Source organism: Sipha flava, unplaced genomic scaffold (assembly GCF_003268045.1).
Source record: "Sipha flava isolate LNK unplaced genomic scaffold, YSA_version1 179_pilon_pilon, whole genome shotgun sequence".
NCBI classification, from domain to species: Eukaryota; Metazoa; Arthropoda; class Insecta; order Hemiptera; family Aphididae; genus Sipha; species Sipha flava.
The window spans coordinates 1745164-1771278 of record NW_020272149.1 but is presented as its reverse complement, the minus strand read 5'-3'; the positions used below and the strand labels follow the sequence as shown (position 1 = coordinate 1771278).

Here is a 26115-nt window from a genome sequence, read left to right as displayed (position 1 = left end):
TTACTTATAATTACTTAATATTTTGACTTATTCTAACATAATTTATATAAAATATTTTCTATATATGCCATCGCTCCGGCGCATACGAATTGCATCCATAAATGATATTTTGTCCGAGTTGCATCTCCGGTTTTGTCACGACATATCCGAGTTGCATCCGCGGTTTTCTTGGGCCATGGGTTTTTCAGCAACTGTGAATATTGTTTGGTGATAAACTCGTACATAATCTCGATTCTCATCAATATCTTATCTGTAAATACCACCTTAAAATTTATTGTTGGAAATTCATTTTGTTCATGTTAGCATTAGTCTTACTTCGTAATCCATTACATTGTGCACCAAATATAATTTATGCAGACTTTGAACAAGCAATACACTCAGCCATAAATGGTTTAGCCACTTATTAGACTCAAAATCGCCTGGAATGGTCTGGACGTATTCAAATATTTAAATTCGGTCAGGTTATTTTAATACTACTCTTGTTGGGCACTGATAATACTATTTGTATATTAAATGAGTTCTTAATTAATCAATAAAATAATTTTTAGATTTTTTAATAAATAATAATAAAATTCATAATACAATTGCTATAAAGAAATTTAATATTTAATAATAGATAAATCTCAATTATTACAATACAAAAACATGGAGAATAAAATACACAGGTAATGTCGGGTACACGGATAATGTCTGGTATTTGGCTATACGGGTAATACGGGTGAACAGGTATTTACAAATACATGTGTATTTTATTTACACGGACCTTAATCCCATTTCAGATAAGAACACGTGTACCCGTGTAATTCATTACACGTGCTATGGCATACTAATTTAAATACACCATTGTTCGCATATCGACCTATAACTGCAATTCCATCGGAAATCGCTACCAGATTTATATCAAAATTGTGTATTCTTTTAATTGCCGTATAACTGTTTTAACACGATATTCAACGTCTTGGAAACCTCAATTCTGGGACAGCCTTTGATCCTTTAAACCGGTGGTGTATTGGGTGATTTTTAAAATGTCAAGTGATTAGAAAAAAAGTAATATGGTTGTTTCAATATTTTTATTTTATACTATTTTAAATGATCGTACTTAAAAGTAACTCTATTGTCAAAAAATTAAAAAAAGTAAATTTTAAAAGTAATTTTTTTGTATAGGTTATTCGACAAAGTGTTTTTGAATAAGAAATTACACTAATGGGTAATCTGTAATGACAAAAAGAATCTTTATAGGTTAAAAAGATTTTATTTTAAATATGTGTAGCCCCTCTTCATGTACACTTAAGTGCAATTTAAATATTTAAAATAGAAATTTAAGAATTTTTCTAATTAAAATTATCGCAAATTTAATAAAAATTGTCAAATGCAAGTTTAATATTTTTTTGTATCATTTTTTTTTTCAAAATTCTACGAGTGATTTAATGATGCTAATATTTGGCGCACGTGGTTCTTTGGAATAATTTAAATTAAGAATTTTTAAACTTTTTGTTATTTTGTTTACCATATTTTTTTTATTTAGTAAAATATTTCAATAACACTCAAATCCGTCAAACCACTCAAATCTGATAATGAATTTGAGAATTTTTGGATTCAATGTTTTTTTTTTTTGAGTTTTTTATGGTATTATTAAAGGTATATCTTTTTATACCCAATTGTATTTTGTCACTGTTTTTTATAAATTTTATAAACTTTTTAATATTAAGCAAGGCCGTATCTGAAGGGGGCTCCAGGGTGTTTGGAACCCTCGGAATTTCTTCAATATTTTATGAATGTTTAAAATACTTAATTTTTAATAGCAACATAATATTTTCAGTCAAAAATGACTTAAGTTCCAATTAATAATTGATTGCTTATAATCTTATAACATTTCATATGAAAATATATTAATTTTAATAAAAGAAGATTAAAACTTTTTCTGTATAATTTTAACCATATATCAAAGGTTAAATCTAAATTCAATTAAATTACAGTACATGTTTTGGACCCCTCCCTATGAATATCTAGATACGGCCTTGATGTTAAGTATAAAACTATCGGTATAAGATATTTTTCTATTTAGTTCTATTCATAAGTTTGATACGACTGTATCAGCTATAACCAGTGGTGTATATTGGAGGGTATACGAGGGTATACGGCGTATCCCAATAGGCTATTTTTATACATGGCGTATAGCTTATAAGAAATTGATGATCCGCAGGTATACGGCCGTATATAGCGTATAGTTTGTAATTTGACAAAATACATAATACCTTGTACTAACCTAACTTGTGGTTATATTTATGACGTGATTCGGTATTGGATATATTATTATTTTTCCTTTTTTTTTTTTTTAATGAAAATTTCTAATTTGTTATCATTTAACAACAAGTTTCTGTTATCAAATTGTCATAATTAATGATGTGTAATTCATGAGTGAGTTTTTTGATTCCTACCATATGATAGTTACTACATGAAATAAAGCGTATAACTATAATTTATTTTAGCGATACATCACTGGCTATAACACTTTCGGATTTTTTTTTATGTAAACTCTTTTTATTAGTTTTTGCAATTATTACAGTTATGGAATCATATATTCGGCAATTTTGAATATGATATTGTAAAAGTTGCTATACTGATATTTATTGTTAAATAACTTATAACATCATAACATAATCATAACATGATATTAGCATAATATGGTAACGATAATGTTAACATTGAATATCTGTATTAGACATTGAACCTACTTTATTATTTTGATATTTATTAATTATATTAAACATACAATTTGAATGCCATGGTAAATAATATTTTTTTTTATTTTTTTTTTTTTTTTTGTTTTTTTAAATGCGATCTACGATCTATACCACGTGGCACAATAAGTAGATGTGAATGAGATTAGTATATATACAGATAGTTAAAAAAAAATACATCGTATCCTTAATAAAATTTGTACATAACACGTGAAAAATTTTGAGAAAAGCAGCCACCCATTAGTAACACTTTAATTTGCCTTAAATTTTTTTATATTGTTTTTTTTTTTTTTATATTTTCAGTTTTTTCAATTAATATTTATATTAATATTAGGCAACAATAGATCACGACACCATTTCCGTTTTAACCGTCTCGGCGGGTTACCAGGGATAGTAGGATTGGCAAGATTTCTGACAAGAGGATTGGGATGGGTTAAAGTGCGGAAGTGGAAACGTTTATAATATGCTTTAGCTTCTTCTGAGACTGTAGGCATTTTAAGATCTGTATGTATAGTGTGATTAGAGACATAGGGAGGGGCATTTACTAATTTGCGGAGTGCGATGTTTTGAAATGTTTGGATTTTGTTTATGTTAGTTTTTTTTGCGTTTCCCCAAAGCTGTAGGCCATATGTCCAAGCAGGCTTTAGTAGAGATTTGTAAATTAGTAATTTGGTATTGATGTGAGTGTATTTATTATTGTTGATGAGGTTTTTAAGTAGTCGAAGGCGTAAGTTTAGATTAATTTTTTTGGACTTAATATGCTGTGCCCAGGTCAGTCTTTTATCCATGGTTAAGCCAAGATATTTAACATTCGAAGCACTGGGAATCAGAGTATTATAAATGAAGACATCAGGGCAAGGGGTGAGTTTAAGGGTGAACGTCGCATGTACCGATTTAGTTTGACTTATTTTGAATCTCCAGTCAGTGTACCACTTCTCCATGAGATTGAGGTGAGATTGGAGATTTTGAGAAGCTATGACGGGATCAGAGTGTATCGAAAAGATTGCCTTATCATCTGCATAATCGGCGACTAGTGTATTAGGTGTCGTTGGTTGGTCTGAGGCAAATATATTGTATAGGGTAGGGGAGAGGATACCACCTTGCGGGACACCGGCTGATATATTTCCTATGGAAGAAAATTCGTCACCGACACGAACTTGAAAGTGGCGATCGGAGAGATACGACTTAATAATAGCGAAGTAAATAGGATGAAGAAACTTTTTTAATTTATACAGGAGGCCATCATGCCATACCCTATCAAAGGACTGAGCAATATCCAGAAAAGCGCTTGTACAGTATAGTTTTTTCTCTAGTGAATAAGAAATGGCGTCGACGACTCTGTGAACCCTGTAAATAATATACATTTTAAATTGTACTACTTTTTTTTTATATGTGAGGCACCAAATTAAAGCAATTTTAGTGCACGATAATTTATTTTATAAATTACAAACGAACGTTCCACGCCTACTGAAGTAATCAGGGCGTATTTAAAATTGTTGATATTGGTCAAATTTTAATATTTCACTTAAACCATCGTGAAGTTTGGCCTACATATAAGATTTATAACCCGCATTTTTCTCGCACATAGTTTCAAATTTTGTTTTTACAAATTTTCAATGAATGCTATGGCAATATTTAGCTTATTGCTGGGATAGTTAAATTCATTCCATTTGTATATATATAGAGGCGGAACTTAGGAGGTAGAAGACTGGGATTTATCCCTGGGTGTAAAATTTTAGAGGGTGTAATTTTTGTAATTATTAATAACTAATATGAAATTTTTAACTTGTTTAGTACTGATATTAGGTTAAAACTCAAGTATGATAATATGTTAATTATTAGGGAAAAATTCTCGAGAAGAGTATTTGATTATTGGTCTATGGTATGGCGTTATTTTAACATTTTCCCAGGGCGTAAAAATTCCTAGTTACACCTCTGTGTGTGTGTGTGTGTGTGTGTGTATATATATATATATATATATATTTATATATGTGTGTGTGTGTGTGTGTTTGTATATTTATATCAATTTACAAATAAATTCAGTTATACACATAAACAATGAGGTATTATATCCAGTGGCGGCTCATCAGGGGAGATATTTGAGACTGCGTCTCCTATTAAAAATTAAAAAACAGCTACTTGTAAATAATTACTATTTAAAAATGTATAGAAATATTTTTATTTTTATTGTAAATATGTTATAGCCTTTTGTTTATTTATTATTATAAATTTAAAGCCCAAAATATAAAACCTTTATAAAATATTTCGATGGAATCACTATTTTAGCAATTTCGACGACGGTCGCCGTTTCAGTGAAACTGACGTTCGGCAGGTTCAATCGTAACACGCAGGGGTGGATCCAGAGGGGGGTGAATGGGGCGATCCCTTCCCCCCCGTTCACCGTAGCAGACTTAAGTTTTTAACGTAATTACTTCAAAGGTAAATAGGAAATCTTCAACTATTTTTTTATACCAAATTTATGCTGGTTCTATGTTATCACTTATATTTATTATTTGATGATATACTAATAACACAGTTATATACTACTATCATGATGTTAAATATTCGTAATCAAGTTTTGTGTTTATCGGTGTTTCCGAAACGTGATAACTGATAACGACCAACGTAAAAATTGTTGGACACCTCCATAATCAACAAATTTGTAATTATAATCTTTATTGTTATGACACATTGGTATAACTTTTTTTATTTAAATTAATAACCTATGTCAAAATTAATATTTTTAATTTTATCTATAAAAATACCTATATCATGTGTGCCCGTTGAAAATCCTCCCCTCCCCCCGTTATCTTGGTCTGGATCCGTCACTGGTAACACGTAATGGTTTGGTTTATTTGATGGGGGGTCCGCGGAGAATGATCCGCGTATTATTATTGAAACTGGGTTCACGACAATAATTTCCGTTCCATCGCACCGTCGTTGATTACTGTACACCGTCATCTGCGAATTTGCAGATAAAAAATTGCAGAATTGAATTAGTTTATAAAAAATTTTACAATTAAATTAAGTTCAAAATATTTACTTAATATTAAATTTAGTATTAAGTAAAATTAATTGTTCGATAAATGGGTTTTTCTTGTTCGTTGTTGTATGGAGTTTATGTTAAATAATTTGAGTCTTCCCAGTACATTTACTACGAGCCGCTACTGGGTATATCCCTAGTTGCCACGTTTAATGACGCGATGACAATGATTCGGCGGCATGAGTTTAATAACCGACGTGTTTTAATGTAAAAAAATATTTACCTCTAGATTAAATTCACTGTACTTGAAACGTAAAAATGAGTCAATATGCTCTAAATTCAATTGCAGAAATTTGTCTTATTTATTAATCATTTATCAAATTATCATTTTTGCCTAGAAAAGCGGCATAATTTCTAATGAAAATGTTTGTATTTTAGACCTTTATGTTTAAAGAAAAATTTATATTTTACTTATTCTACAGTTTTTATTAAAAAATAAGCCAAATGCAACAAGTTTCGAACCCTAATAATAACTAAATAACAAGGGCTGAGATTTTAATGGAATTCATTTTTTTTCTTGATATTCCGACACAGGTCCATGAGAGCGAAAATGTGTTTTAAGTGATACTGATTAATGTAGTTTTTTGCTTTTTTAACAAACATAAGGTGCATTTTTATGCATATTATACTGTTTTTAGTGTATTTTTAAAGTTTTTAGAGCATTTTCAGAATTTATGTATTTATTTTTAAATATAAGGTATAATAACGCTTTTCGGCGTCTGTTCACTCAAAACTTAAGGATGATTCACACTGAACCGAATCTCGCAGGCCGGCACTGGATCGCACAGAGCCGTACCGAACCGACAAATTATTAATCAATTATAAATTAATATGCTAATTTACATTTAAATTACCGGCACCGCGCAACATTAACCGGACCGCGCCACACCGACCAACATTGTGTGAAAGTGTCCGTGTCGTTGGTTTGGGTTTTTTAATTTTTGGTTGTTTGTTCTTCGTCCTATCGCCATCTTGGTTAAACTTTTAGTGGACAAGTACCTAAACATGGTTTTTCATTTTATTTGCATAATAAAGTTTTAAAACTGTTATATTGAAATAATTTGTTTTATTTTATTATGTTGCATTAAGTTTTAGAGTATAAATCTATAGAATTTTTTTCATTTTGATATAAGTTCCTTTAAAAGTTATTTTATTTAAAATTAAAATTGTAACATGAGTCACTTGCTTAACAGTCTTAAAACCAATACCCACCTGGGCCTTCAGGGCCTCGGTCCGCCCTTGCCCAATGTATTATATTATAAAGTTTCATATTTCCTAACGTATCTATGTTTAATTAATTATAACTCCTTAAATTAAATTCTCCTAGAGCTCTTAATATACTTAAATTCATGTGTTTTGTATCCTAAATCAAAACTAATTTCTGTACAAATATTATTTGTTACAATTTTGATCATAATTGAAACAGGTGTACTGTATGATTTTTAACAATGTGCAACACTAATCAAATTGCTTAACTTTTTTATTGTGCATGACTTGAAGTTTTTAAAATATTTACACTTGCCTTCAACAATAGATTTAAATTGACCGAATTTTTTAAGTCAATTTGGTCCTTATTTACCGTATCTCTAAATTCGACTGGATGATAGCAAGTTAGTTTCGATTAAAATCGTTGAATTGTTCCAACAATCAACCTAGAATTGTATGAATTATTCAATATCATGTATTTTTTCCCTCCCGTATTCGTAGGTTGCAGACGTTTAAAATCTTTTAAATTTAATTTTGAGGAAACTAAACTTTAATAGATATGCCTTTGACGTAAATGTTAGTTTACTATGGAAAAATGTTGGTCGGTAATCTCGAACTCGCTGTTTACGAATACATATCAATAAGTGTTGCGCCACACAAGCTGTTTTGGCGCGTGGTGAAAACGCATAGGTGCAATGGAGCGTGACAGACTGACGGTTTTGACGTGTATTAACGAGTGACATTGATTATGCACTTTGCTATCAATCGGCGGTTACTCTGCAGCACGTGATTCCGTTCCGTATTTGTTTTTTATACATTTTTTTTACATTCCTTTTTAAAAAAAAGGTTTAGTCGAAGTATTTATTTTGATTTAAAGGATTTTAAGAGTTATTTTGTTTTTATTTGTATTGACAGAATTTTTTTTGGTACGTTGAAAAAGAACATTTATTACCTTCTTTTTTTTTTTTTTTTATTTAGTAAAATGAGAAATAAATTATATTTTATAGGTACATAAATAATAATATTATGGTAATATGTTAGTATATTAATATATTATGGTATTTTTAGCAAGTACCTGATTTTAATAGTTAATCTTAGTTTAATTTCTAAGTATTTAATATTTAATTAATTTTTGTATACAATTAATTAATAATTTCCATCTTAAATCTTGTGCAATTGTCATTACTTTTCAACCTAATTTTCCCTAGCTATTTTTAGATAAGTCCTTATAATTTTGAATTCAAACATGCATTAATATATACGGTTAAAACTAAAATAATATTTGTATAATTTGATATATTATGAAAAAATATCTGTTTATGTTTGGTTATTTTTTATAACTATACTTATAATGTATTTAAATTGTAAATCACATAAATTAAATATCGAATTTTTTTAAATATTTTTTAGGTATAAAAAAATATACTTGAAAGTTCTTTTATTATAAAAACGTTTTCAAAACTCATTAGTACTATTAATTTGTTTTATTATTATTTTTGTTTTGATTCTGAAATAAATCAATCCACGATTTAAATAAATGCAGAAATTGATTGTATTACAGGATATAAGTGCAATTTAGAACTATCATAATGGAATCATTAATAACAGTGATGAATAAACTGCAAGACGTGTTCTCAACTGTTGGCGTAATACGAAATATCGATCTACCGCAGATCGTCGGTGGGAAGTCAGAGTTCGGGCAAGAGCGTGTTGGAAAGTTTGGTGGGTAAATCGTTTTTGCCTAGAGGCACCGGTATAGTGACACGGGCACCATTGGTACTGCATCTCATCAATTTGTCGGAATGCGAAGAGGAAACCAACAACTGTAAGTCGTTCAATGATTGCGTCACGTTTCAGCATAAGCCGAACGTGGTGTTTCGCGATTTTGATAAAGTGCGCAAAGAAATCGAATTGAAGACGATAGAGCTGGCGGGTGACAATAAAAACATCTCTAACTAACCGATCGCGTTGAACGTTTACTCCAAACCATTATACAAGCAAAAAACTATCAAGCAATCGTTAGAAGCCGAAAAAAAATATTTTCATATGAAGTACCCTACCATTGCGGATAAACACGGAACGATCGTTTTGGGCAAAAGGCTGCAACACTTGTTGATTGCAAAAATTAAAGAGTCATGCCCGGATCTGAAAAATCAAATTTTGGACATGTATAACGCGTATTCGAAGCAGCTAAGGAAGTATTAAGAATTCACCAATAATTATGATCGTTCGCTGCTCGATTTGATTACGCAGATCGTCACCAGTTACGTGGCGTCTTTGGATGAGCAAGCGGCTAATACTTTTTTGACGAAACTCGACGGAGGTGCCGAAATATCGAACTATTTCAAAGTGGTTTTTAATAGGGAAATCGATGAAATCGATCCGCTAAAGGATTGTCCAACGATGCAATCATGAATGTCATCAACAATGCATCGGATACTAGTATGGGAGTGTTTATGCCGGCTACAGCATTCGATCACATCGTGAAAAACAATTACGATAGTTGGAAAAACCATCATTAAAATGCGTCAGTTTCGTTCAAGAAAAACTTATGTCCAACATTTTTAATTTAAACAATGACATAGTGAGTGAACTAAAAAAATATCCTAGGCGTATGGAAAGAATAGTGGATTTATTAGAAACATTATTGAATAAGTACAAGGAAAAATCCAATGATGCTGTTATAAAAATGATACTATACCAAGAAGCGATGATTAACACTCATCATCCGGACTTTATCAAAGCCGTGATAGAGGCCGATTTTTATAAAGAGTTTTTTTTATCAATAAAATTGAATAGACAACAAATGATTAAATACGATTTCTATAGTAGGCATTATTTTAAGAATGAAAAAGTGTATATTGATTTTATTCAAGAGATTTTAAAAGGAAAAATGAGAAAGACTGTCAAGAAAGAAATCACTAAATGAGGAATTTTTGAAAACTGTGTACTTGAATCTAGGGCTCAACTACTTAATTTGTTTATACAGTATTATTTTAAAGTGATTAAAAAATTGGTTCAATATATGATACCAAAAATAATTATGTATGAAATTATTAACAAAATAAAACAAAACTTTCACAAAGAATTTATATCAAATATTTACAAAGCAAATGACCATGAAATAGAAGAGCTGTTGGTTGAGTCTCCAGAAGTTATTAATGAACGGATAAAAGCTGAAAATCGGTTTATTGTGACTGATACAGCATTAAAATTAATGAGGGAGATTCAACAACTTTGTCATGTGTAAATTAATATTATTTTTTATTAATTTTTTTTCTTTTCTGAAAGTAATTATTTTAAATATATTCGTATGTGTATTAATTGATAAAATGTTTCTTAGAAATATTTTATTCTATTATTATTATTTTTATAACATGCACAACACATTTTTTTTTATTTATTGTTAAAAATAGCTGAAAGCTAGTTACTACATTTTAAATTTTATTTTGAGGGTATACCGAAAATATGTGGAACTGATTTGTAAAGTATTATTATGAACGTAATCCATATCGTAAGGTATCGTGCTAGGTGTATATGTTCAACTTGTTATTAATAATAAATGTCATCGTAAAATAACACCAAATTTCAAGTATAAGCGTGTTGGAGTTTTGTAATTTTATCCATAAATTATTAAGTTTTTCAGTAAATCTGAAATTAATGGATCTATAAATAACAGTTATTTTGTATTTTCTAAGATTAGTATTCTTACTTATTTTATTTTTTGTTAAATAACTTTATTTGCAATATTTTATAAATGGGCATAATAAATGAAATGAATATAAAGTATAATAAAATTGCTTGATTAACAGGAGGGAGGAACCCGTTTAGCAATATTACCTCTATTATTAATTTGATAAGTTAAAGTGGGGGGAATCCTTTCTTTTCTACTTTTTTATGTAGTTTTTTTTTTTAATGAAGATCATCTCTTGGCAATTTTCTTTAGTCTTTCATGGTAGATTTTTTGGATGAGCGATCGAGGATTTACGGAAAATTAAGGGGTTACTAACGATGTATGTATTTAAAATATTTGTCTCTAGTTTTTGAATCTTAAACACATAGTATATAATATATTGTATTAATTTAATTTTAAAAAAAGGTCATCATTAAGACATGATAAAATTGATTCACTAAAACGTAAAAGCATCTATCCTAATTTAAAATTTCTAATTAAAAATTTGGATTTTGAATGCTGAAAATCCGGATTTTTTTCATCACTATGGTCTATACGCAACCTGATTTTTTCTATTAGCATGCTCAAAAATATGGAACAATATGTGCAGCGCAGCCAGTATTTACCGCTAGAACTACTAGCTAGTTCCGTCTGTGAGTATAGTCTCACCGAATGGTATTGAATATTTTTTTTCAATGTAAAATTATTTACGCGTGTTCAAATTTATGTAAATATAAAATAAAAAAATTCAATGTGAATGGTTTTACATTATCACATAAACATTAAACATCATTCTATAAATATAATTATGATACATTTTAGATGTTTTAATATAATATTTGTTTTCGATACTTGTACCAGGTAAAAATGATTTATACTATTTTTCGATATTCCATCATTAATTGTTAATTTTTATCGTTCTTCGGTTGCGTTGACCTCACCTATGTTCGTTTGCGAAGACTTGAATTTGGATTTACGAGGACCGTACGGAACGGAATATGTCGAACTTATGCGTACCGAACTAGTATTAGAATTGTGCAATGAACTCCGAATCTACTTCGCGCAATTCGACTTGCATCGGACGTAGTCTGTTTTCGTTACATAAAGCTGTTTGAAACGTGCGAGTACTTTCTGTATTTCAGTATTCGCCGTACTTTATTATCTAGGACTACTGGCCATAATGTTTATTCACCATTTTAAATAAACAAATAAATGTAAATTAAACAATAAATACACGTCTTTGAAACTAGTTAATTTTCTACTGGTGACAAAAAAGTGTTACTATAGCCATTAATTATAGAATAAATCTATTCTATAATCAATGCTATAGCCAAGGGCGAACATCGCTAAAAATTCATTGGTAGGTACACGTGTGTTTCTTGGCAATCGTTAGCAATAGGTTTTAAAATAGTATGTGCTATTCCCAGAATTCGTTTTCCCGTGGTAAAGTTTTGTTCATAAAGCTCCATAAAGTTCATAAAGTCCAGCTAACAAAATTAATTTATTATTTATTTAATATAAATTAATAATTTTAATATTTTATGTACCTATTGATGTATAACTGTTATATTGGTCAGTATCCATGACGTATACATGTAATATTTACATGTACCGTAAATACCTTTTAGTTTTTTACTTCCTGTATGTCGGTCTGATATAACTCTTGTTGTAGCCCAAGTTCAAATTTGCCCAACTTTAAAGTAGTAGTATGAAATTATATCATATTATTACACAGGGTATATTAAGATAAATTTTATTATTACTGAATTATTATTTTTATAACGTATTTTGGTTTTTTGGACAATTATTTTTAACTTACAATTGCTTAGTATAAAAAAAAAATTGGTTATGCTAAGTACTGTAATTAGTGTCTGGTTGTTTGACTTGATTTTTATTTGTTTTTTTTTTATCATAAAACTTCTTGAAAAACGATTTTGTTTTGGTTTTCATAGTTATATTAGGCAATTATGTATAACAATGTTAACTGTATATATATTGTTCTGCTTATGTTTATATTTTATTCTGTAAGTTTAAAATGATTGATCCATATATATCATAGAATCTAGAAATTAAACTGTAGAAAAAATGAAATATTACTCATTCTGGTTAGATTCCATTATTTTTTTGTTATAGATATAACCTACGGTCATGAATGAACAATTTTTTTCATTTCCATTTGCTGTATAATTGAACCAACTTTAAATAATTTAAACCATCGCTTAAATTTTGAGTAACGTTGTGGATATTATTACAACGGTAAATTTTTTTTTTTTTTAACCGACTGGTTACTACACTAACATGTTTTCTTTAGCTAAAGAAATAATATTACCTGTCGAAATATGATACATGCCAACAGAATGTCTGTTATGAGAGTAACAATTTTATTTCATATTATTAAATAACCAAATGTACCTAAAAACCGATTTTGGGAGGTGATAATGACTATGGAAAAATTTCAATATTCTTAATCTCTTCAGGACGACGTGGAACATTTTGCAAAAAAGTGGGTGAAAAACACTCAATTTATTTAAAAGTAATCTATTAATCTCCTATATTCCAAAATACTTTCGTTTACAAATTAACGTTTTTACACAAACGAGTTTTACGTTATTCACAGTGATAACGTTTACAATTATAAATTGTTTTTAAAGTTTAACAGAATTATAACGTATGTTCCTATACAGTATTTTTTTTGCCAATTACAAAATTAATACATATTTTCCTTGATTAGTTTTTTGATTATAGAAACAACGGTGTTTCCAAATAAAATCTGCAATTAGTATTATTTTATGACACACATATTTAAATAATTGGACTTGATACATATTAAATATTTGATCGACTTTCGTCGTAATACTGTAAATTGTAGTTTTCTTTGTTCCTCAATATATACTTCTAATATTTTACAATTGTTGGTCTTTGAGGACGTATTCGACTAGATAAATTATCTTAGATTCATTTTTAGATTAAAATATTGCTCATAAAAACATATTATTATCCCGATAACACCTCGATGAGAAATTACCGTGTAGATGTAACACGACTATTTATGATCTATACGTAACATAGCATTTTTATTTATATTTGATAAATTATGTAACGGAAAAAGTCGGGTAAATGATTTCATATAATTCAAACACAAGATAATTTTAAAACGATATCGGTATAAAAACTTCGGTTACATAATGAACATCGATTAAAATTTAGCCAAAAGAACTGTATATAAAGTGTTATTATGGTAATTACTCGAAAATGACATTTTACGTGATATATTATGCATTGTATGGTATGTAACAAGCGTAAACTTTTACTGTAAAATAAATGATATGTATATATTTTGCACTACAGTTTATAATACTTTTTAATGCTCAAATCGGTAGTTAATATACATTTGCCGAGGTATACGTTATATTGTAATGTACGGTTGTGTATATCGCAAAATACGCAAATGGTTTGCTTTTCAAACACAGGAAATGTAGACGTATATTGAAGTGTATATAATATGTAAGCTCCAAACGCAATGTACCTATACAGATACTGATAACAATATTTAAATCGTTTTCTGCATTACATTAAGTGAAGCAATTCGTTTTCTCGTGTTGAACAGCGGGCAGTAACGTTTATTAAATATAGTACCCGAATACGCAATAAGAATCGTCGATCTCGTAATATTTCGTATAATACGTCCTACTCCGTTTTCGTTGTAATTATTTTTCAATTTACTTGGCACAATATAAAGCATGTAGTCACAACACATGTCCCGTAGTATTTCTAATTATAATTGGTTGTTCAATCGATCGTTGTTTTATCAAACATTGAATTCAAATGGAAACACGTCGCAGTGCTGAACAATATTTCTGAACGAAAGGCCGTCTGCGAGTAGTGTTGACGAATGCTTTTAAAAATGGCTCCTTTTTTGATGTACCGTTTACCAACGCAAATCAAGTGTCCGGTGACCGGTATGCTCGTGGTGTACATATCAGGTGAACGTACGCAGTTGACGTACAATAGAAATAAAAACGTGTTGAATTACTGCACGTGCAGTGGTTGGAATAGTAAAAAAATAAAATAAAACTAAAAAAAGGTAGTAATTTGACTGTAAGAGAAAAAGTATCTCACGAAATTCTTTTTCCACTAAGTAATTAAAATGTATTCGGTCCGTGACGTTTTTGTGCTTACGAAGTACAGTTAATGTGGAGAGGAACCACGCACAGTAGCTGCAGGTGTGTAATCGTAATAAATAAAATCATACGACGATTAATCGAAATCAATATAACCACGATAATATATTAAAAAAATCAATCAGAGCCACTGTCACAAAACTTTTGTAAGTCGTCGTAAAGAAAAACAGATGTTCCTAATTCTCAGAAAATTGAAATATCGAAACAAATTATAAAATAATGTCGATTATTCTTTCGGTAACCACGATAATAACGGGCTTAGCGCGAAAAATGATAAATAATAAGACCCCTCATGATTTATACTCTACAACGTAATTGATCACGATGACCGCGAGTAGATACTGAACGAGATGTACAAACATTGCTTTAATACCTTTTAAAAGGGTTTATTTGCCACAAAACGTAACAGTACGGTTGCTCCGCAGAGATATAATTAAGGGTAAATATTCATTATTATATGTAATAAATGAAAATCATTTCAAAATTAAATTAATATTAAATTAAATATATCTCAATGAACCGGCTTGCCCCGAAAAAATATGAAAATCGGAGATCCTCATTCACTATTTCGTGCAGAACTAGTGTGCCTAATTCTTGGTAATTTAGTCGTTGTTTTTTCTTCGCGTATTTCTATTACTTTTCGGTCATAATGATCGTTCTACGATGACGATTTATTTTATTTCTACCAGAGTGAATTATGCTCCTTAAGTATATTTTATTATGAATCACAATATTCTCAAAACTAGATAAAGTATAATATCCTATTGTACTATACGTTATTTCGTTGTTTTCTTTGCAGTGTTAAACCGAATTGTATAGCCAGGCCCGGCTCATAGGCTCACGCCTAGGGCGACATTTTTCCTGAACAATTTTTATGTATAAAAAAAATATTTGATAAAATGTTTACACGTAAGGGGCGGAAAAAACTAAATTTCGCCTATGTTTATTTAAATACTTGAGCCGGGCCTGTGTATAGCGTCGGCAGGTAGTACCATTAACGTATCACAATCGTGGCATGTATTCCATCTCGGAACGTATTTAACACCCTGCAATGGGCATCTCGATCGGTCCGCATCGGGATTCAACTGCAGCGATTCTCCCCTTGTGCGAGTATTTCACATTACTACGTATAGAAACAATGTGTCGGTTTCGAAGTGCAATCGAACAGAGGATTTCGCACGACTGGCTTCAAACTTCTGCTGGTCGCGGTCGACGTACGTGCGCCGAAAGAAAATAAGTCTAGGTTCAAGTTTGTTTAGTTCTGGACTGTAGATTCGATCTACGTCTTGGGGGCCGTACGCATTGACAATTTTTTACTCTACATGACGATTGAGCTTCGCGACGTATAAACGAATCAATAATGATCGTATCCTCGCTAATACCTGTGGTGTTAGACAACGATTGTCGTCGGAGTTCACGCGGGTTGTTGCAATAAAATATCGTTTCGTACATACCACTCACCATGCGCGTATCCAGGAAATTTTTATGGGAGTGAGGGTGTTCAGCAAATTTAAACTTTCTATTTGTAAAAACAGCATATGTTGAAATAATGAAATTAATCAGTTTACTGTATTTAAACAAATACAAAATATTAAACATTATTAATAAAATACATAATATATATTATATTCGAATTTCTAGAGTTAAAATAGTTATCATCTTATTACAATACTATATCAATTTTTCTTTTTCTTTTTGACAATTCATCCAAAATTTCTTCTTGATTAATTCCAATTGTCCTGATAATATTTAGTTATTTTATATTATAATTATTATTTATTAACGCCCATTCGGGCAAAAAGTATACATAAATGATACTATATAAGTTAATTTACTATCTCAGATTCATGGGGGGGGGGTTCTGACCCCCAAAACCCCCCATAGATACACTACTGTCACTCACTCACTCGTGGCTAACAACACGCGCCTGTTGTGATGCATCCATTTTGCTTTTAATCATCACCGCCGTTACGCAACAAGTTAATCGTTAGTCCGTTGCGACCGAGACGATTTTATTAATAATAAACACCAAGGATGAGTCCGAGAGATGACGGTTTTTCTTTATTTTTTTTCTTTACTACAGTCGACAAACGATTATTTAAATTGCGTCGTTAATGTTCGTACATTATGTGTATTGCTTTTTATGAGTTCTCGACGGACTGCCACTTGGTTGTCGGTATCCAACCAGCGCACCGACCTAATATAAATATAATATTTAATACGTTGTAATACGATTTTCATTGCTATATTGAACCTATATATATATATATCAGCCGCGTAAAATATGTCGTTTAGGTAAGATTGTATAATTTTATGAAAAAGGCAAAATAAAGAAAATAAATCGCAACAAAGTGTTTTCGTAATTCGTAATCACTGTGATTTTAAACATTTTTTCTAAATGTAAGCATTATATAAAATGTATTGATAATTTAATTATGTTACGGAGTTTTGCATTATAAGAAATTATTATTTTTTGATTAATTTAAAACGTCGGTATATAAATGATGAAGCATGTTTTTGGCATTAAGTCAATAATTATTAATTCTTTATTTCAATTCATTTTAGTTTTAAATTTAATTTTATCGAATACACTAGTTTGTAAGTATGGTTTGCTCTAAAGTTTGATTATTTTTTTAGTATAAATTATGTTATGGTAAACGTCGTTAACAGTAGTGTATTGGTAAATATATTTGTGGGTATACGCACTAAAAAATATGGATATTAATCTTAAAATAAATTTTCTCGTTTTGCTCGACAATTTTTTTTTCTTGACACTTACGAAAAGTTTAAATTAATGCTTTGTACGTACATGTTTATAACTTTTTTTTAGGATATAAAATATAACACCACAAAATATACATTTGCAGCGCGTTATAGATCGCACGATGCACATTTAAGAACCATGGGCTGAATGCCCACAATCCATACTATTTTATTCAATGTTATTCACTACAATTAACAAAATTCATTAAACACAGCGTACGCTGTAAACTTCAAAAGATAAATATTTCATTCAATTTCATAGTTTGTAATAATTTTTTCTGATGAAGTATTAAATAGTTATTTTTTTTTTGTTTTTGAGTTATTTTAGAAAAAAAAATTTTAATATTTTACATTAGGTATAAGCCGAAAATTGAAAATCTGATTATGGGTGTACGCCGTTTACCCGCGTATACGTACCAAACATCCCTGGTTGTTAGTAAGAAAATAATAATATTCTCCGACAGTTAATGGTGTTGGCCCAGGGGTGGCTCCAGGGGGGGGCCTAGGGGCCATGGCCCTCTCCCAAGCCCGTACCGTATTTATAAAAAAATGTATATTATAATATGTACTATCATACGACACGCACAAGTATGTAGATAGAGCCATAGAGGGTATGACGATTGAAAGGAGTTTCTCCACACTTCGGAGACTAAAAACCTGGCTTCGTTCAATGATGACTGAAGATAAGACTATCAGCATTGTGTCTAATTAATGTATATCATAAAGTAGATATTCTATATCAAAAAAATCATATTATTGATATTTTTGCCAATTTTAAAATTAGATGACTTGAATTTGTGTTGTAAAAATTGTTGTTTTTTTTTTTTTGTTATAAGATTTTGTAAAATTATAACTTGCCTCCTCCTCTTTAACCAAGGTTCTGGAACCGACCCTGTGTTAGCCAATTGCAAAAAATTAATTAATTATTATTGTAATTATCGTTACAAACTAAACATTCAATAATAATAATATAAATATTGTAGGTATTTAAATATATTTATATTCATTAATATTTTTGGCAGCGAGTAACGTTTTTTTTTTCATATACAAATTTTATATTATTACGTTACAATTTTACACCGATCCTAAGTATTATCAGTAAAAACATGATGTGGCTATTTCTTAAATTCAAAACAACGTTTTACCATTACGGTATTTGACGATATATACTATGAGCAAGGCTCAGGACTTTAAGTGCTTAAAATCTTAAAAATAAGCGCATACATATGCACCAAAAAATATAAAAATATGCGCTTTATATGCATTAATTTTTAATTAAAAAAGACTTACTAATACAAATTTAATTAAAAAAAAAACATATCTTGCACATACAATTTCGAAATGAAACCTATCAAGCAACTAATTTGTGATTGTTTTTCTTTCGGTATATTTATTTATTTATTAATTTAAGAAAATTATACCACGAATACGAGCACTAATAAATTAATAGACACAAGCCACGAAAAAAAATACGAACACGAAGATAAACACGATAAAATACGCAGTAACGCATTAACAAGCAAGCGATAGTCGTCCGTAGTTTGTCGATTACTGAGTACTGGCAAACAAAATAATACTTTGAAAAACAGATAAATAAAAATAAAATTGTCTTCAGAGCTAAAAATAAAATGGGTTCCTCGAATAAAATAAGTGGAATAAGTCTAAAAAGTAACCCTATCAGCATTATTACAGACGAATTCATGTAGACAAAATTGATTTAGAATGAATAATGTATCAGCGCGTTTAGTTTTCTAAATAACATTTTTATAACGTGTCAAAAATGAAAATTTTAAATTAATGTTTTTGATTAACGAGTAAATTATCAACAATTATTTTAAAATATGCAGTTTAAATCAATAAATTTCAAAAATATGCAATTGAAGAAAAAAAATCCAAAATATGCAAAAATATGCACAATAAACTTTTAAAATTCAACTCTAAACACCATAATACAAATTTGTACCATATCAGATTTATTCTATTTATTTCCCGAACGAATATGCAAATGCATAAAGTCCCGAGTCCTGATAATGAGCTACAGTTGGTGGTTATAACCAGGGCTCTTAACTTCTAGCATTTGCATATATTTTTTGAGAGGTCCTAGAGGTACCTATGTGAGCTATAAATTTGTTTCAGATAACAAAGAAGCTACATACGAAATTTTATGTTGCATATTTTTGCATATTTCGGAGTATAAGTACTATTTTGCTTTTTTTTGCTTATTTTTGGATTTTTGCATGATTTTTTTAAAAAAATTTTTAGTAGCCTAAAACATTTTTTCTTAAAAATAACAAGTAATTATAGTCATATTAATTGTTCATATTAGTAATTAATTTGTGTTAATTAATTTTTCTTCTTATATAACTTATATAATAGTATCAGAAGAAACTATATATACGAGTTTAGGTGACGCGCGCGTAGTGAGAGTGTACGCCCGAAACTTCGTATTCCATCGATAAGCATAGGCGGTCCTACGGGTGCAGCCTCTGCAGCATATGCTGCATGTGACATTTCAGCCGCCACATTTTTTTTATTGTATATCATTACACAACACACAGTGGAGTAAAGTAAAGTAATGCTCATGATATTTTTCAAACGTATGTAATGATTGTAATGAAGATATTTTAAACCGATTATTCTTAAAACAGCGTCAAATGTTACCCATGGTACTATTGTCACTTGGAATTGGCATATAGTCCTTGAGTGCATAGAATACGTTGTTTGTTATCAGTTAGGATTTTTGTATTAATTTTATATTATATCAATGATTTTACTTACGGATTAAACATTAAAATATACTATAGTACGCTTGTTTACGTATTGTTTTTCGTACAAGTGACTTACATTGTATTGCCGTATTTCACCAGATTGACGTGACTAACTTCAGATGGGTCCTCGATTTTTTGTCAATAAACTGTTATTAATTTATTACTTACTGAATAGCTGGGTTCACACTACACCGTGACGTGTATTTTACCAGACAGTGTGCTTTGAAAATGTGTGATACCATTATATATCTTATGGTGATGGTATCAAATTTTGGTTACATATTTTCGCAATTTTTTATTAGATTTTAAATATTTTCATAAGGTTCAATAAATAATAACTGATGAATATTAAATTATATAATAGACAGTATGTATTATATTATTATTAGGCCTCGGAACTTAATGTACTTAAAAAGTACTAAATATTCATGCACTTATGCGCTTAAAAAAGTACAAATATGCTTCAAAAATATGCATTAATTTTTTTTAATGCAAAAATGTTCATAAATAAAGATGAAATGAAAGTGACAGTATTTTACACAACATTAGATAAACTAATAAATGGTATTCATTCTAGATTTAACTAAGAATCATTACAAATTATCGATTCAATTGGAAATTTGGTGAAATTAAAAACTGATGGAAATATATCATATAAATGTTTAAAAGAACAATTTGATATACGTGAAGATGATTTGTGCACAGAAATAAAATTATTACAAAATATGCCAGATATTCCAAATGGTACTTTACTTCAAACAATTCATGAATGATTAGATTGGTTGCAAGATTCTAATAAAATTGAAATTTTTTCAAACTTTTCTAAAGCTATACAATTATTTGTAACTATACCTGTTACAAGTTGCAGTTGTGAACGCAGTTTCTCGAAAATGACTATTGTTAAAAATAAACTTCGAACAACAAATGACCCAAAAAAGATTGGATTCACTGATGTTATTATTTGTTGAACAGCATAAAACAAACAATGTGGATATTAACGAAGTCATCGACGAATTTAAAATACTAAATGGCACAACACGTAGAATGGTATTATAACTTATAATTATAGCAATTTTTTTTTTTTTTTTAATTACTTGAAAATAAATAATATAAAAAAAATTTCAATTAGGAAAATTGAATGAAATTTGTATATATATATATATTTTATTTGTGTGTGTGTGGTATAGGAATGTGTATGTCTTATGTGTAAATTAGAAGTGCTGCACTTGAAATAAAATTCTGGGACCGCCTATGTCGATAAGAAACCATTCATTAATTATAATTGTATATAATTGTAGCTTGTACTGTAGTATTTTATTTTTATAGTTTCTAGGTATTCAGGTATTCCGGTATCATTATCTAGATATTCTGATATCATAATTTTCAGATTATTTAGATTATTTTTCATTAACATTTTGCAGTAGTTTCCGATTTTTTGTACTGTATGCCTGCTAGTCCATTTCGTGAATTCAGTATCTAATTTTTTTTTTTTTTTAATAATAGAAGCCAAAATAATAAAATAATATAATAAATTATAATAATAAAATAATAATTTTTGTATACAAACGTTTTTTTTTGTATATTTTAGTAGTTCTAGTGCATATTTAAGTGCTTATAACATCCTTTTTTAGAGCTATAAGTTATGAGCCCTAGTTATAACACTATTGTGTGCTCAATATTATGTCCATAAACGGTGTTAATATAATTTATACCGTATCCAAATATGCGCGATCGATCAGGTTTTAATAGATTTGTTTTAACTACTCTCGGTTGAACTCGCGGGTTAAAATATTTCTTGATTCCCGGTTGAACTATGTCCGTTTATTGCGATTATAACAATTTGATCGATAACAAAATGGTATACGTTTGTTTATGTATGCAGTTATATTAATAATGTCTCGTTTTGGTCAACATTTCCCAATTCATACGGTCAATAACGTGATTCGCTGAAAAAACCACCACGATCACCACATTCGTAAGCAAATAACGTCAATACTTCGACGATTATCGTTATTTCTTAAATTCGACCCATAACTTAAGCATTAACAATTGAACGTATTTTCGTGCATTCGATACGTTTCCGATGTAGCAAATAGAACCGTTTAGAATTGAACCGTTTTAAGTCCTGGTCACGCTTCTCATCTCAATACCAACTATTTAATAATCGATAAAAGTCTAACATTAAACGTAGCAAAAATTGGCCGATTCTCTGGCTGTGCGCGTAACGTCCGCAAGAGGGTACACCGCAACGATTTGACAGACGGTGTATCAGACTGAACGGAACGACAGATGTGACCGGCCGTTTGCTCGGAGTTGCTGAGATGGGACGAGATCCGAGCAAGACGTTTTAATTAATTTATATGAATGATGCTGCTGCGGGGAAATGAAAAAAAAAATAATAACTAAACAAAATATACCATTAGTTTATATTGATTTAACGAAATTTTGGTCATACTCGTGCACCGCATTACTTTCATGAAAAACTACTAGTCGTGTTAAATCAATTGGCATTGGCCAAAATGTGAATGCATGACTCTTGTTACCGATATTACAGGTACAATGTTACGTGCCAACCGTTTGATCCGTTAACTCAGTTACAACGTCTCAGTCAACGCTTGTGTGTCACAAGGAGAAATGGTGTCGCGTGTGGTAATCTGTATGGTCGTTTATATATCGGTGTTTGGTTATCATTTAATTTAATTTCATGCATTGCGGCATTCGTACAAGTTAATTTATCTCCCTCTAAATGAAATATTTCAGAATATTGTTCGCAAATTTTATCTATGGATTGTCTTTCCTCATCGTTCATGTGGTCAGATCTTATCTGCTTTTTTATACGAAGTATCCGGTCTTTATTATTACGGTTTTCATTATCGGTATTAAATTTATATATATTATATTCCGATGATTCATCATACTCTATTTTATTTAAATCATTTAATTTTATTATTTGCTTATCTTCGGAAATATTTAATATACTCACTACAATTTTACCATTTTTTACTGTCCCTATTACATTACTACAATATACATCCTTAATAAATTCTTGTTTATGCAAAATTATATTTTTATTCTCTACACTTTTATCTAATATCGGTAATTCTACAATAGTTTCTGTTCTCGGATTTAATGAAATATATTCTATATTATTATCTTTATTCGCAATCTTACTTTCGTTATTAATAATCATTGTTTTATTACATATGTCAATTATCGCTTTATTCTCAGATAAAAACCTATGACCTAATATACCGTCCTTTGGTATCGGAAATTCTGCTTTTACTACATTAAATTCTACATTAAATTTATCATTATTAATTCCTATTACTAAATTTATAGTTCCTATCGTTTCAATTTTTGTTTCATTTATTCCTTTTAAATATAACTTATTATTTTCATTTATTATTAAATCCTTTCTTAATTTATTTATTTTTATAACATTTACATCGCTACCCGTATCTATAAGTAACTCTAAAGTTTTCGTATTACTAAATTCAGAAGTGCATATTATATGATTTTCCGTCATTATTGATATAACATGGAAGCAGTTTCGGTTTGTTCCGCGGTCGATATATGATTTATCGTACGTGTACCGCGTACCGCGCACGACTCGCTCGCGTTTTCCGAATTTACGTTATTATCATCGTTATTAATATTATTCTGTCTATCGTTAAACATTTTTTTATAGCATTCATTTATATTATGTCCGTTGTTATTACAATATTCACATGAAATATACCTCATATTATAACTAGTAGATGGTCGTGTAAAATTATTCTGATTAGGTGGTCGAGTATTATGCGTAAAGTTACGTTTATTTGTGCACTGGTTAGCGAAATGATTTCCGTTGCAAATATAACATTTTATCGGTCTTTGCGGCTGATTTATATTATTATTATTATTAGTATTAAAATTTGGTCGCGCGAAATTATTATTTGGATTTGTGTTACTTCTAAAATTTTGATTATTAAAATTATTTCTGAAATTTGGTCTTTGTCCATTATTATTATTATTATTAAATTTCCTGAAATTATTCTGATTGTTTGCATTAGATGAATTATTATTATAATTTCGGTTATTAAAATTTCGATTTTTATTTGGATTTTGATTAAATTCATAACTAGACTTATATTCGATTTCTTCTGAACGCGCTAACTGTTTAGCTTCCTCCAACGTATTTGGATTTCTCGCTTTTACAATGGTACGTATCGGACCTATTAAACCTTTTATGTATACTACTAAAGTTTGTTCTTTTATTGTATCGTGAATAATTCTAGCCTCTTTTTCATCTTTATTTGCAGTGCTCATATCACTTAACTTATAAAATAATTTTTCTACGCGATTTGTATAAGTATTTACGTCTTCCCCTTGAAGCATTTTAATAGAATTTAATTCTATTTGTAAAGCTGAAGCGGAATGTTGTGCCTCAAATGTATCGGTTAAATATTTTTTTATGTTTTTCCATTTAGTTGTATCTTTATATTTAATTGCTTCTAGAGCCCTACCACTTAATCTAGTTGTTATGTATTTTATTAAAATCGGTACATTTTTCTTTTCTACGGACTCTATAGCTAAATCACATGCCTGAATAAACTGATAAACATCATCTTCTCCCGTACTTTTTGGTATTAATTTAACTGCCTCTTCCAATTTTAATGTTACTATATCGCTATTCATTTTTCTTCTAGATTTTACTTCAAATTTTAATTCCTCAAATTCGGTATTACGACTACTTCGAGTTCTACGATGCTCGCTCTGTGTTCCTACGTTTAATAATTTTTTAGTGTGTTCATCAATATTTTCCTCTTTTACAAAACTTTTGTCAAGATCTTCCACACTACCTTCACTTTCACTTTTTTCCCTATACACCGAATTAGCTACTTTCGATGGAGACGAGTCCGGACTGCTATGCTTACTCATAAAAATTCTTTACCCATTAACTTTTAATTCTCAATAATTCAATAATATTTTCAATAATTCAATAATAATAATCTCAATAATTCAACAATAATAATTTCAATAAATTCTTTCAATAATAAATCTTCAATAATAATCTCAATAATAATCTCTTTAAATAATTTTTAGTATTATTCCTTTTTATAATAACTCCAACAAAATAATATTTTTCCCTACCGTATTGAGCCTCTGGCCAGATAAACTCAATAAATTTCACAATAATAATTCTCAATATAACTTCAATATAAACTCAATATAAACTCAATATAATTTCAATATAACTTCAATATAATCACAATATAATTTCAATATAATCTCAATATAATCTCGGGATCCCCTTTAATAATTCAATAATTCAATAATAACTCAATAATAATTCAATAATAATTCTCAATAATAATTCTCAATAATAATTTTCAATAATAATTTGGGTATTTAGTTAGAATTTTTAGGTGTCTGGTTTTTTTATGAACATAGAATGTTTTCGTTTCTTTTATAAAATTGTATCTTAAAATAATATGGTTATTACAAAATATATGCTTACAAACAATTGTTGATTGAAGACATGTTGTTGACTGAATGATCCGGTGGAGTATCAGCTATTCAATGGAAGTTGAGAAGTTGAAGGACTGCAAGTTGTTCAGCTCCTCGATGGTTCCGATGTGGAATTGCCTTCTATTGAATATCCTACCGACTGCGCCAATTTTTGTTACGTGCCAACCGTTTGATCCGTTAACTCAGTTACAACGTCTCAGTCAACGCTTGTGTGGAAGTGTAGTCAGGA

At 29.5% G+C, this 26115-nt stretch overlaps 1 protein-coding gene and 1 long non-coding RNA gene across 5 annotated transcripts in view; one reads left to right on the top strand and one right to left on the bottom strand.

Moving 5' to 3' along the window:
• Positions 1-26115, top strand: part of LOC112680664 — a 171061-nt gene that overhangs the window by 86238 nt on the left and 58708 nt on the right. The window lies entirely within an intron of this gene.
• LOC112680665 lies at positions 8-26115 on the bottom strand. 4 transcript variants are annotated; one of them, XR_003148330.1, is made up of 5 exons: positions 25876-26115; positions 6628-6783; positions 5507-5702; positions 316-498; positions 8-263 (listed from the first exon to the last, which is right to left on the bottom strand). It is a non-coding gene; the product is annotated as an uncharacterized LOC112680665 (long non-coding RNA). The 4 variants fall into 4 exon arrangements; XR_003148333.1 differs by having other exon boundaries at positions 8-250; XR_003148332.1 differs by having other exon boundaries at positions 6639-6783.